The following is a 9,878-nucleotide window of genomic DNA, read 5'->3' on the forward strand; positions in this document are numbered from 1 at the left end:
ACCGAAACAGATGAATACTTCCATCTGCATAGACCGTCCCCTCAAGAGGCCAGGAGATTAGTGGAGAGAGGAAGGGACCTCTGGGACAGACGTGCGAAGGGTACTGAATTTTTAACTCTGAGCTTGTGTTCTTTAACTTTTACTACCATGCGTGTGCTGGGATCGAGGATTCAAAAACTAAAGCAAAAATCATTGTTTTGAGGCAACAGCTCGAATTTTCCTGAGATGGAAAGGTCTTTTTCTTCTTTTTAAAGATTTAATTTATTTTAGAGAGACAGTGTGTGAGAACAGGGGGAGGGGCAGGGGGAGAAGAAAAGAATCTCAAGCAGACTCTGTGCTGAGCACGGGCCCGATGCAGGACCCTGCGATCATGACCTGAGCTGAAACCGAGAGTCAGACGCTTAACCGACTGACCACCCCGGCACCCCCGGAAAAGGTCTGCCTTAAAGGTCTATTTCAGGAATCAAGCCCCCGCCCTAGCCTCCCCACCTGGTGGGGAAGTCCCACCTCCGGCCTCTGGCCTCCACCATTAGGAACCTGCAGATGCCCAAAACCACTCCTTTGAGGTGGGCAGGGCTCCCTTCCCTGGTGATGGAGAAGCAACTGGGGAAAAGAAAGACAGGGAGCGAGAAAAAGGAGGGAGAGGAGAGAGAAAGGTGTTTCAGGTAAAAAGTTGGAAATTCACCCATGGTATGGTGTGCGAGTGGTTCAGTAATTTGCAAAGTGGTAACTTGGAATGGGCCCCTGGTGCCACAGCCCCTCAGTCCTGCCACCCCGCCTTCACTGGGTCCTCCCCCCTGAACCCCAGCGCAGGTGCTGGCCTGACCCACCCTGGACCCAGGGGGTGCAGGCGGAGCCACCCACGGGAGGGGTGGGGTGGGGAACAAGCCCAATCTTGGCTTGGCCTCTGCAGCCTGGGGCGGGCAAGGGCTGTGCTCTCCGGGCCTGCAGCTGTCTGCTCTTGGTGACCCACGTCCTTATTTGCATCGACTTGAGTCCAGCCTCCCCCAGAAGGAGGAGGTGTCAGACCCACTTCACAGACAGGGACCCAGGAGGGTGAACGGAAATTCAGAGCCTCTTGACCATGCGATTGCGCTACCCACCCCCAGGCTCCAAAAATACACGGACCCAGCAGCGCAGACTGACAGAATAAAAAGGAAGGCCACCCCCCCAAAAAGGGGGGGGGCACCTGGGTGGCTCAGTCCGTTAAGTGTCTCCCTTTGGCTCAGGTCGTGGTCCCAGGGTCCTGGGATGAAGCCCCATGTCGGGGTCCCCATTTGGGGGGAGTCTGCTCTCTCTCCCTCTGTGTGCTCTCTCAAATAAAAGAATCAAATCAAATAAAAAAAAAAAAAAGGAAGCCTGCTTTGACAATCACAAAAAAAAGTCTTGCTCTAAGGCCTGAAATGCCAAATAGTTAGTTTCCATTGATTTCGACAGTGATGGAACGAACATACTGGGCCCGTATGTAGGGCTCGGCCAGTGCCAGACAATGAGTCATGACTTGGGTCAGATCATGCCATTTGAGCTCCTGAGCGGAGAGGCCGGCTCGAAAGCGAACTTACGTTAAAGCACATTATGCTTGCATACAGCATGGGGCGCTTTGCAGGTTGGAGCCCTATGGGAGGGAGGAGCACCATCCACTCTCCGCAGAGGAGGTTGAGACCAGCAAAGGGCTGCTCACACACCGAGGGGAGGAGCCCCATGAAACCTGGCCTCCAGCCCCAGGGAGGCGCTCTCTGGGCCTGGCAGCCAGTTCCGGTCAAAGTTTGGCGGGAGCCGCTCAGGACTGATTCAGGCAGGTCCCCAGGGCCCCACGCTGGGCCTGGCTCAGTGCGCTCAGGTTCTTAGTGGAAATGATGCAAAACCAGCGCCCCCCCACCTCCTCCCCGAATCCGCACTTGGCACACTGCAAAAAATGGAAAGAGGTGGGTCTGCAGCAACAGGTTAAGAAGTCATGGTGAGGGGCCCCTGGGTGGCTCAGTCATTAAGCGTCTGCCTTCGGCTCAGGTCATGGTCCCAGGGTCCTGGGATCGAGCCCCGCTTCGGGTTCCCTGCTTGGTGGGGAGCCTGCTTCTCCCTCTCCCACTCCCCCCTGCTTGTGTTCCCGCTCCCACTCCCCCTGCTTGTGTTCCCTCTCTCGCTGTGTCCCTCTCTGACAAATAAATAAATAAAATCTTAAAAAAAAAAAAAGAAGTCATGGTTAGCTGCTGAGGGACACAAAGGAGATGAGGAACCACTGTGATGTCATTTATGCAAATGTCCACGTCTCACTGCTTCTGTTCACTCCCTACAGAGACCCTGCACCAAGGGGCACTGGGGCTACTGGGACACCTGCGTCCTAGTCCGGGCTTGGCTGTTTGGCTTTGGACAAGTTCCTTAGCCCCTCTGGACCCCTAATTCCTTGTCTGTAAAACAAGCATTGGGGAGATTTTCTTTTTAGGTCCTTTCCTGCTCAAGTATCTATAAAGATCCCCCAAACTGGAGAAAGTAGAAGAGATTAATAATTCTCTGGATGACTGATTTTGAAATTGGCTTTACACCAGTTTGCTGTGGCCTAAAGCTTTGTGTCCTCCACTCCCAAATTCATAAAGCCCAGGGTGATGGTATCAGGAGGTGGGGCCTAAGAGGCAATCAGATCACGCAGGCTCTGCTAATGGGATTAGCGCTCTTCTGAGAGAGGCCCAGGAGAGCTCCCTTCCGGTCCCCAGGCCCCCACTCAAGGATACAGGAAGTCAGGGCACCCTGACCTTGGATTTCCAGCATCCAGAGCTGTGAGAAATAAATTTGTGGTTTACAAGCCACCCAGTCAGTGGTGTTTTGTTACAATACACAGTTCAACGGAGTGAACAGAAAACAGGTGGGGGCGGGGGGGCAAGGCAAGGAAAACCCAGGGGTTCTCAGTCAAACTCCTCGTTGCCATCCAAAAAGGGGACCTAAGTGGACCCCTCTACTTTTCCATCACCATTAGAAAGGATAGGGGGCCAAGATACTACCTGGGCCTGCAGTTTTTAAGTTTTAAGAAGCATGTATTTAAAAAGTTCTTGAGGCATCTGGATGGCTTAGTCAGTAGAGCATGTGACTCTATCTCGGGGTTGTGAGTTCGAGCTCCAAGTTGGGTATAGAAATTACCTAAAGGGGCGCCTGGGTGGCTCAGATCATTGGGCGTCTGCCTTCGGCTCGGGTCATGATCCCAGGGTCTTGGGATCGAGCCCCACATCAGGCTCCTGGCTCGGCGGGGAGCCTGCTTCTCCCTCTCCCTCTCTCCCTGCTCATGCTTTCTCTCTCTCTGTTATCTGTGTCTCAAATGAATAAAATCTTTTTAAAAATTACTTAAAAAATTCATTAAAAAATAAAAATAAGTTCTTAAGTGTTTAAAGTTAAGTAAAAGATTGTGCCCTGCTGGGCCCAATCTCTGAGGGGCCCGGAGAGACAGATGCAGCCCTCGGGGGTCCTTTATTCCAGAGTTTTGGGTCTCCCCCTCCTTTTTAAAGATTTTATTTATTTATTTGACAGAGAGCACAAGCAGGGGGAACGGGAAAGGGAGAAGCAGGCTCCCTGCTCATCAGGGAGCCTGATGCAGGGCTTGATCCCAAGACCCCGGGATCATGACCTGAGCCGAAGGCAGATGCTTTGGGGGCTCCCGTTTCCTCTCTGGGACAAAGTCCTCAGCTCCCCACTGGACTCATCCTGGCCCTTCAGAACCCTCAACCTGACTTTTATACGCTCCCTCTGCTTCCCCCAGGCTGGTACGGGGGCCTGCTTCTCCAGTAGGTACAGGGGGCTGGTACAGGCCTGGCCCAGAACCCACCTCCTCCCCACCCTCCCCAAGACAGAATTAATTGTTCCTCATCTGCGTTGTCCCAGCACCTTCGGTAAACAGACCTGGATTGGGCACTTGGCCCACTCTAGTCTCATTAAATGTTTACCTGTCTGTCTGCCCCAGCTCAGAGCGGCGACCTAGTGAACGGGGACAGTCAGGGGGCAGGAGGGGCACACAATATACTGCAAAACCGAACAAGGGAGCTGGGCTCACAGCGACAGCCAATTCCTGGCTCGGAGACCCAAGCCTCGTCACACCCTCACCAGCAGGAAGTGTTGCTGTGAGAAGGCAGAGGCTGCGTGGATGGTACACAGTAAGCGCCCACTAATGGGCAGCTATGATTATGAGCCTGGAGCTCAGGAGACACGCATACCATGCTGACCACCTCAGTCAGACCTGGGGTTTTCCTGATGCATCATCCTCCGTACACGGGAAACTCGGCAGCTTCTTCTGAGCTCCAAGCTGTAGACACAAATGCCAACATCTCTGGGAGGAGGGGGGATGACAAGAGCTCTCAATTCTAAATCCCCGTATCCCAGTGATGGTCCTCCCGTAGGTAGCCCGGTGGGCTGCTCTTGGCTCTAGAGCGTACACTTCCTCTCATTCTGGTGACAGGCTGTCTTCTCCCACCTCCAGAAAAACAGGTTTACCACGCAGTGCCCGGCAAGGCCCAGCGGGTGTTTTGTATTGTCACACCCTAATATTGACACTAGGAAAATCAGCTGTCCTCCCTGAGCCCGCCTCAGTGCGCTGACCCCGAGGCCGCCCTCAGTGCCAACGAGGAACTGGGGCCCGCGGCCTTCTTTGCTTACATTCTGTATTTCTCCCAGGGCCTGGCCCCAGCCAACCAGCGCAGGACAAAGAGGCGAGGGAGCGGCTACACGTGTCCCCTCTGGACCCACGGCAGGCTTCCTGGTGGCTGCCAACAACAAAACCCGAGCGTGCCAGGGACTTCCTTGAAACCTCTTGGAATTGTTCTGAGCAGAGAGAAAAAAACAGCCGGACTCTCGTGGGATCCACTATGTTCGGAGGCAGGGGAAGCAAGAAGCCATTAATTGTCTACAAACTTCATAGGTTCACTAAAAACAGGATGCTTTCCAGGGAGAGGGGAAAATACCTCCGAGGTCAGCTTCAAGACTCAACCAGCGGATGGAGCCATTCCGCAAGCACCTCCTTCCACATATCAGCTGACCAGCAGAGAAAAAATGGGCTAATGCTGCTCTCTGGTTTCTCTGCAGCTCAGCGAATCCAGCTTTCATGCCTGCCAGCCACCTATTAAAAACTTCGGGTACTTGGGCGCCTGGGTGGCTCAGTTGGTTAAGTGACTGCCTTCAGCTCAGGTCATGATCCCAGGGTCCTGGGATCGAGTCCCGCATCGGGCTCCCTGCTCTGCGGGGAGCCTGCTTCTCCCTCTCCCACTCCCCCTGCTTGTGTTCCCTCTCTCGCTGTGTCTCTCTCTGTCAAATAAATAAATAAAATCTTAAAAAAAAAAAAAAAAACTTCGGGTACTTAACATGCATACAACCCTCCGGCCAGTCTCTTCCCAGTGTGCCCAGGCTGTGCCGCGGGTTAGGGATACTCCACTGGGTGTGACTTTTGGTCCTCCTGTTTTCATGGAGCTGCAGGCTAGTGTCATGCTAAGTGAGCACAAACGGGTAATTTCAATCTGTCTTCAGTGGCCTGAAACAGTCCCATAAGGTCCTTGCACAGAGGAACTAATAGGAATAGAAGAGAGGAAGGGCCTGCACCTTATTTTTTATTTTATTGTTTTAGGCTGCACCTTTAGATGAGGTAGTCAGGGAAGACTTCTCACAGGGGGCAAGCAAGTGAATGGAGACAAAGAAAAAGGATGACACCCATGGGGACAGCGCTAACTCCATCACTCCATTTGTTTCAGGCCTCACTCCATCCCAGAGGGCCTCACAGGATCCTTGGTGCTTGGAAAAACATCCTTGCGGCCAGAATTCCCACCAAATAAATAAATAAACATTATAGATAGATAGATAAATCACCTGGGAACCATCTAAGAAGTTTGATTAAATAGGTACCCCCACTGCAGGGCATTCTGAGGCGCTGACTGAAAGCCAATCTCCCCAGATGCTTTGGACACTTTACACCAAAAACAAGCACAAATAAACATGTACAACGTTAATGTAAAGCTCAAGGAGCCACAGCTAAAGCAATCAGTGACAGCCCTGTGACCTTGAGGTTAAAAGGGTGGGAAATCCCCAAATCCTGGAGCGGGAAGGGAAGGGAAGGGTGGAGGAGAGCTGAAGCTGTGGGCAAGAACTGCATCAACAGCCAGGTGCTAAGGCTGGAATCCCAGCCGGTTTAAGGCCTCAGATAGACCACTTAGGGAACTAAGTATAAAACCACACCAATAAACACCTAAAATGTGCCACTCCTAAGAATTTACCCCAAAGGCATGCCCAAGATAAGCAGAAAAAAAGTTTTAAAGCGTTCATTCTAAGGGAAGCCACTCACAGCCACCAACACTTGGGTGGGTGTTCACACCTGCTGGGGAAGCCTCATGGACCCATTCCGCAGAATGGGCTAACTGAGGCTCAGAGGTGGAGTAGCCCGTCTAAGGCAACCCAGCTGGAAGGCGGCTGGATGGAGAGTTTTGGCGGAGCTCCCACAAAACGGCTCTGGGCTTTTAGTTTGACAGCCTTTATGTTGCCTCCTGGACCGTAGTCTCAGTTTCTCCACCTGTGAAATGAGGCCTCAGCCTCTGGAGGCCGGCCAGCACAGAGCTCAACTGCCTGCCCCGCTCCCCACGCGGGAAGGATAACGCTGATAACCCTCCCTTCCTGGGGAGCCCGAGCGAAGCTTCACGGAGAACACCAGATCAAGGCCCGGGCCGCACTAGGTGCTGGGGGGGGGGGCGGGGGGGATGTTACAACGGCAGCAGCAACAACAACCTCCTGCCCCCCGGGGTGGCTCATTCCAGCGAAAATTACAGTAACGATTAGCGGTTTACAAAGCGGGTTCCGCCCAGGAGACCCGGGCTCGGAGCGAAAGCGTGCGGAGCCCGGAGCCCGGAGCCCCCCACCCCCACCCCCACCCCCACCCCCCGGGCTTGCTTTGGCCGCGCGCGGGGCTGGCGGCGGGACCCTTGCCGGTCACCGGACGCAACGCGCCCGCGGCCACGGCAGCGCCGAGCGCGCGGGCCGCTCCGGTTTGCAAAGCGAGGCCGGGCGCTCCCGCGGGGCGCACCTGTGCAGGGCGAGGGCAGGTGCGGGGCGGCGGCCGCGCCCCGCTCGGCGCGCAGTTCCTGTTCCGGACTTGCCCCCGCGGCCCGCGACAAAGCCTCTCTCCGGCCCCCGCAGGTGCGCGGCGACTCGGGGCGCCCCGGGTCCCGGCGGGGGCCAGCGCCCGACGCCATCTTCCCGGCTTCGGTGGACACCCGGCTGCGCGGCCGCGGCCCGCCCCGCACGGCCCCCCGAGGGCGTGGGAGCCGGCACCCCGCGAGGCCGCGCCGGAGGGCGGTGCGGGGCGACGGGGCATCCGGCCCCCGGGCGGGGCGCAGCAGGGGCCGCCCCATTGCACAGTCGCGGAGACTGAGGCCCGCGGGGGCCGCGGCTGGAACCATCGCCGGCGGGGACCCATCGGAGCCGGGGTCGCGAAACGTCGCCCGAACGTGACACACCCAACCGCTGCCCGGGACGGAAAAACCTGGGCACAGGTCCCCACGCTTCCAGCCGCTCGGCACCCAGGGCAGCACCCTGAGCGCCCACCTGCCGGCCTCGGGCTGCGCGCAGGGGCGGAGGGCAGCGGGGCGAGTGAGGGCCGTGCGGCCGGGGCGGCCGGGGCGGCCGGGGCTCGGACTCACCTCGCGGCGGCGGCGGCGGCCGGGGGGGGCTGGAGCCGGGGGGCTGGGGCCGGGGGGCTGGGGCCGGGAGGCGTATTGTGTGCGGCGGCGGCCGGCGCGCGAGCTTATAAACCGCCGGGCCCCGCCCCGGCCCGCCCCCGGGGCCGCGGCTCCCGCCCCGCCGCTCTGAATCCCGGACCCGGGTTTTCGGTTGCTCGCGTAGCGTGTTAGCGGCCTGCACCCCGCTGTCAGCGTCTGCAGTTTACCCAGCCCCGCGGTGCATCAGTAGGCGCCGCGGAGTACCGGTGAACGGATCCACCCGCCGAATTTGGGTAGACGATCCAGGATCTTTTTTTTTTTTTTTTTTTTTTTTAAAGATTTTATTATTTATTTGAGAGAGAAAGCACGAGGGGGAGGGAGGGGTAGAAGCAGACTCCCTGCCAAGCAGAGAGCCCGATGCGGGACTCGATCCCGGGACTCCAGGATCATGACCTGAGCCGAAGGCAGTCGCTCAACCGACTGAGCCACCCAGGTGCCCCACGATCCAGGATCTTTACACCGGCTGCCCCATTCGCCCTCCACGGAGCCCTGAGGGCTCGGTGCTTTTTTCCATGCCCATTTCACCGATAAGAAAACTGAGCGACGGAGAGGACCAGACGACAGCGGGCATTCCCCCCTCAAATAGTCATGCTCTCTGTGCTGGCCCTTTCGGGACTGAAGTTTTGTTTTGTTTTGTTTTTCTCAGTTTACCATTATTGTGGTAAAACACACATAGCACAGTTTACCATAGTAACCTTTTTTTAAGTGTACTGTTCAGTGGTATTAAATACACAATGTGCAACGATCACCACCACCCATCTCTACAATTCCATCTTGTGAAAGACTCTATACCCATGAAAAACTCTCCATTCGGGGCGCCTGGGTGGCTCAGATGGTTAAGCGTCTGCCTTCAGCTGGGGTCCTGATCCCAGGGTCGTGGGATTGAGCCCCACACTGGGCTCCCCGCTCAGCGAGGAGCCTGCTTCTCCGTCTCCCCCTCTCTGCCTGCCGCTCCCCCTGCTTCTGTCAAATAAATAAAATCTTTAAAAAAAAAAACCAAAATCTTTAAAAAACAAAACAAAACAAAACCCTCCCCATTCCTAGGGCTCCTGGCTGGCTCAGTCGGTGGAGCCTGTCTCTTGATGTTCCCTTCATGGTTTCCAGCCCCACTTTGGGAGTAGAGATTACTTAAAAAAAACAAAAACAAAAAAAACCCTCCCCATTTCCTTCTGCCCTGGCACCCACCTGGAATTAGGTGTTTTTTTTTTTCTTAAGATTTTATTTATTTACTTGACAGAGAGAGCCCAAGTGGGGGGGGGGTGCAGAGGAAGAGAGAGAAGACTCCTCGCTGAGCAGGGGGCCCGTTGTGGGGCTGGATCCCAGGACCCCGGGATCATGATCTGAGCCAAAGGCAGATGCTTAACCATTGAGCCACCCAGACGCCCCAGGAATCAGGTATTTTTGAGCCTTTGTCGCAAATGTGAACACTGAGAGTGATGCTTTGGTAGAAACAGCATCAGCAGCATCCCACTCCTCTACCCCACCTCCTCCTTCGACCTGTACCACCCACCACACCCCCACTCCCCCGCTTTCCACATGGGAGCTGCCTGCGCTGCCCTGAGCCTCCTGGGCCTAAGGAGAAATGGGGGGCAAAGCCCCTAGGGAGGAAGGAGAATCAGACAGGTTCTCGGTAGGGTGGGATCCAGCCCTGGGGTGGGTTAGGGAGGGGGAGGATCCATGCTGAGGTGGAGCACAGGAGCGTGGCAGAAGCAGAGGAAGGCAGAGACCTCGCTGGGATTACAAAGTAACCACCCTCGCAGGAACACAACAACAAGGCTTGTTTACCTTAGTCCTGCTGTCTCTGAGGGCGGAGAAACAGCAGGTCCAGGGGAGTTCCCCTCCCCCTAGTTCTGCCATTTGCTACCTGTTGGGGCCCCTGACCCCTTCTTCGCATTTCTGGGGTGACTGGCAGTGATGCCCAGTTTTCCTTCAGTGTTATCGCTGCAACGAGCTGACCCCACCCCCCACCCGCAGGGCTATAGGGAGGATCAGAGGGGATCAGGATCTGTGACCACCAGCAGATAATCCTTAGTAAACACCAGCAGAGTTTAAGCTTCAAGGCCCCTCCCTAGGGGCTCTTCTGGCAACTTCTGATTTTGAAATCCTTTGAGGACCCCCAAATCACACCACCTGTAAGCTCAACAAAGC

Source organism: Mirounga angustirostris, unplaced genomic scaffold (assembly GCF_029215605.1).
Source record: "Mirounga angustirostris isolate CCGP_5_RB_7025 unplaced genomic scaffold, mMirAng1.0.hap1 SCAF_5, whole genome shotgun sequence".
NCBI classification, from domain to species: Eukaryota; Metazoa; Chordata; class Mammalia; order Carnivora; family Phocidae; genus Mirounga; species Mirounga angustirostris.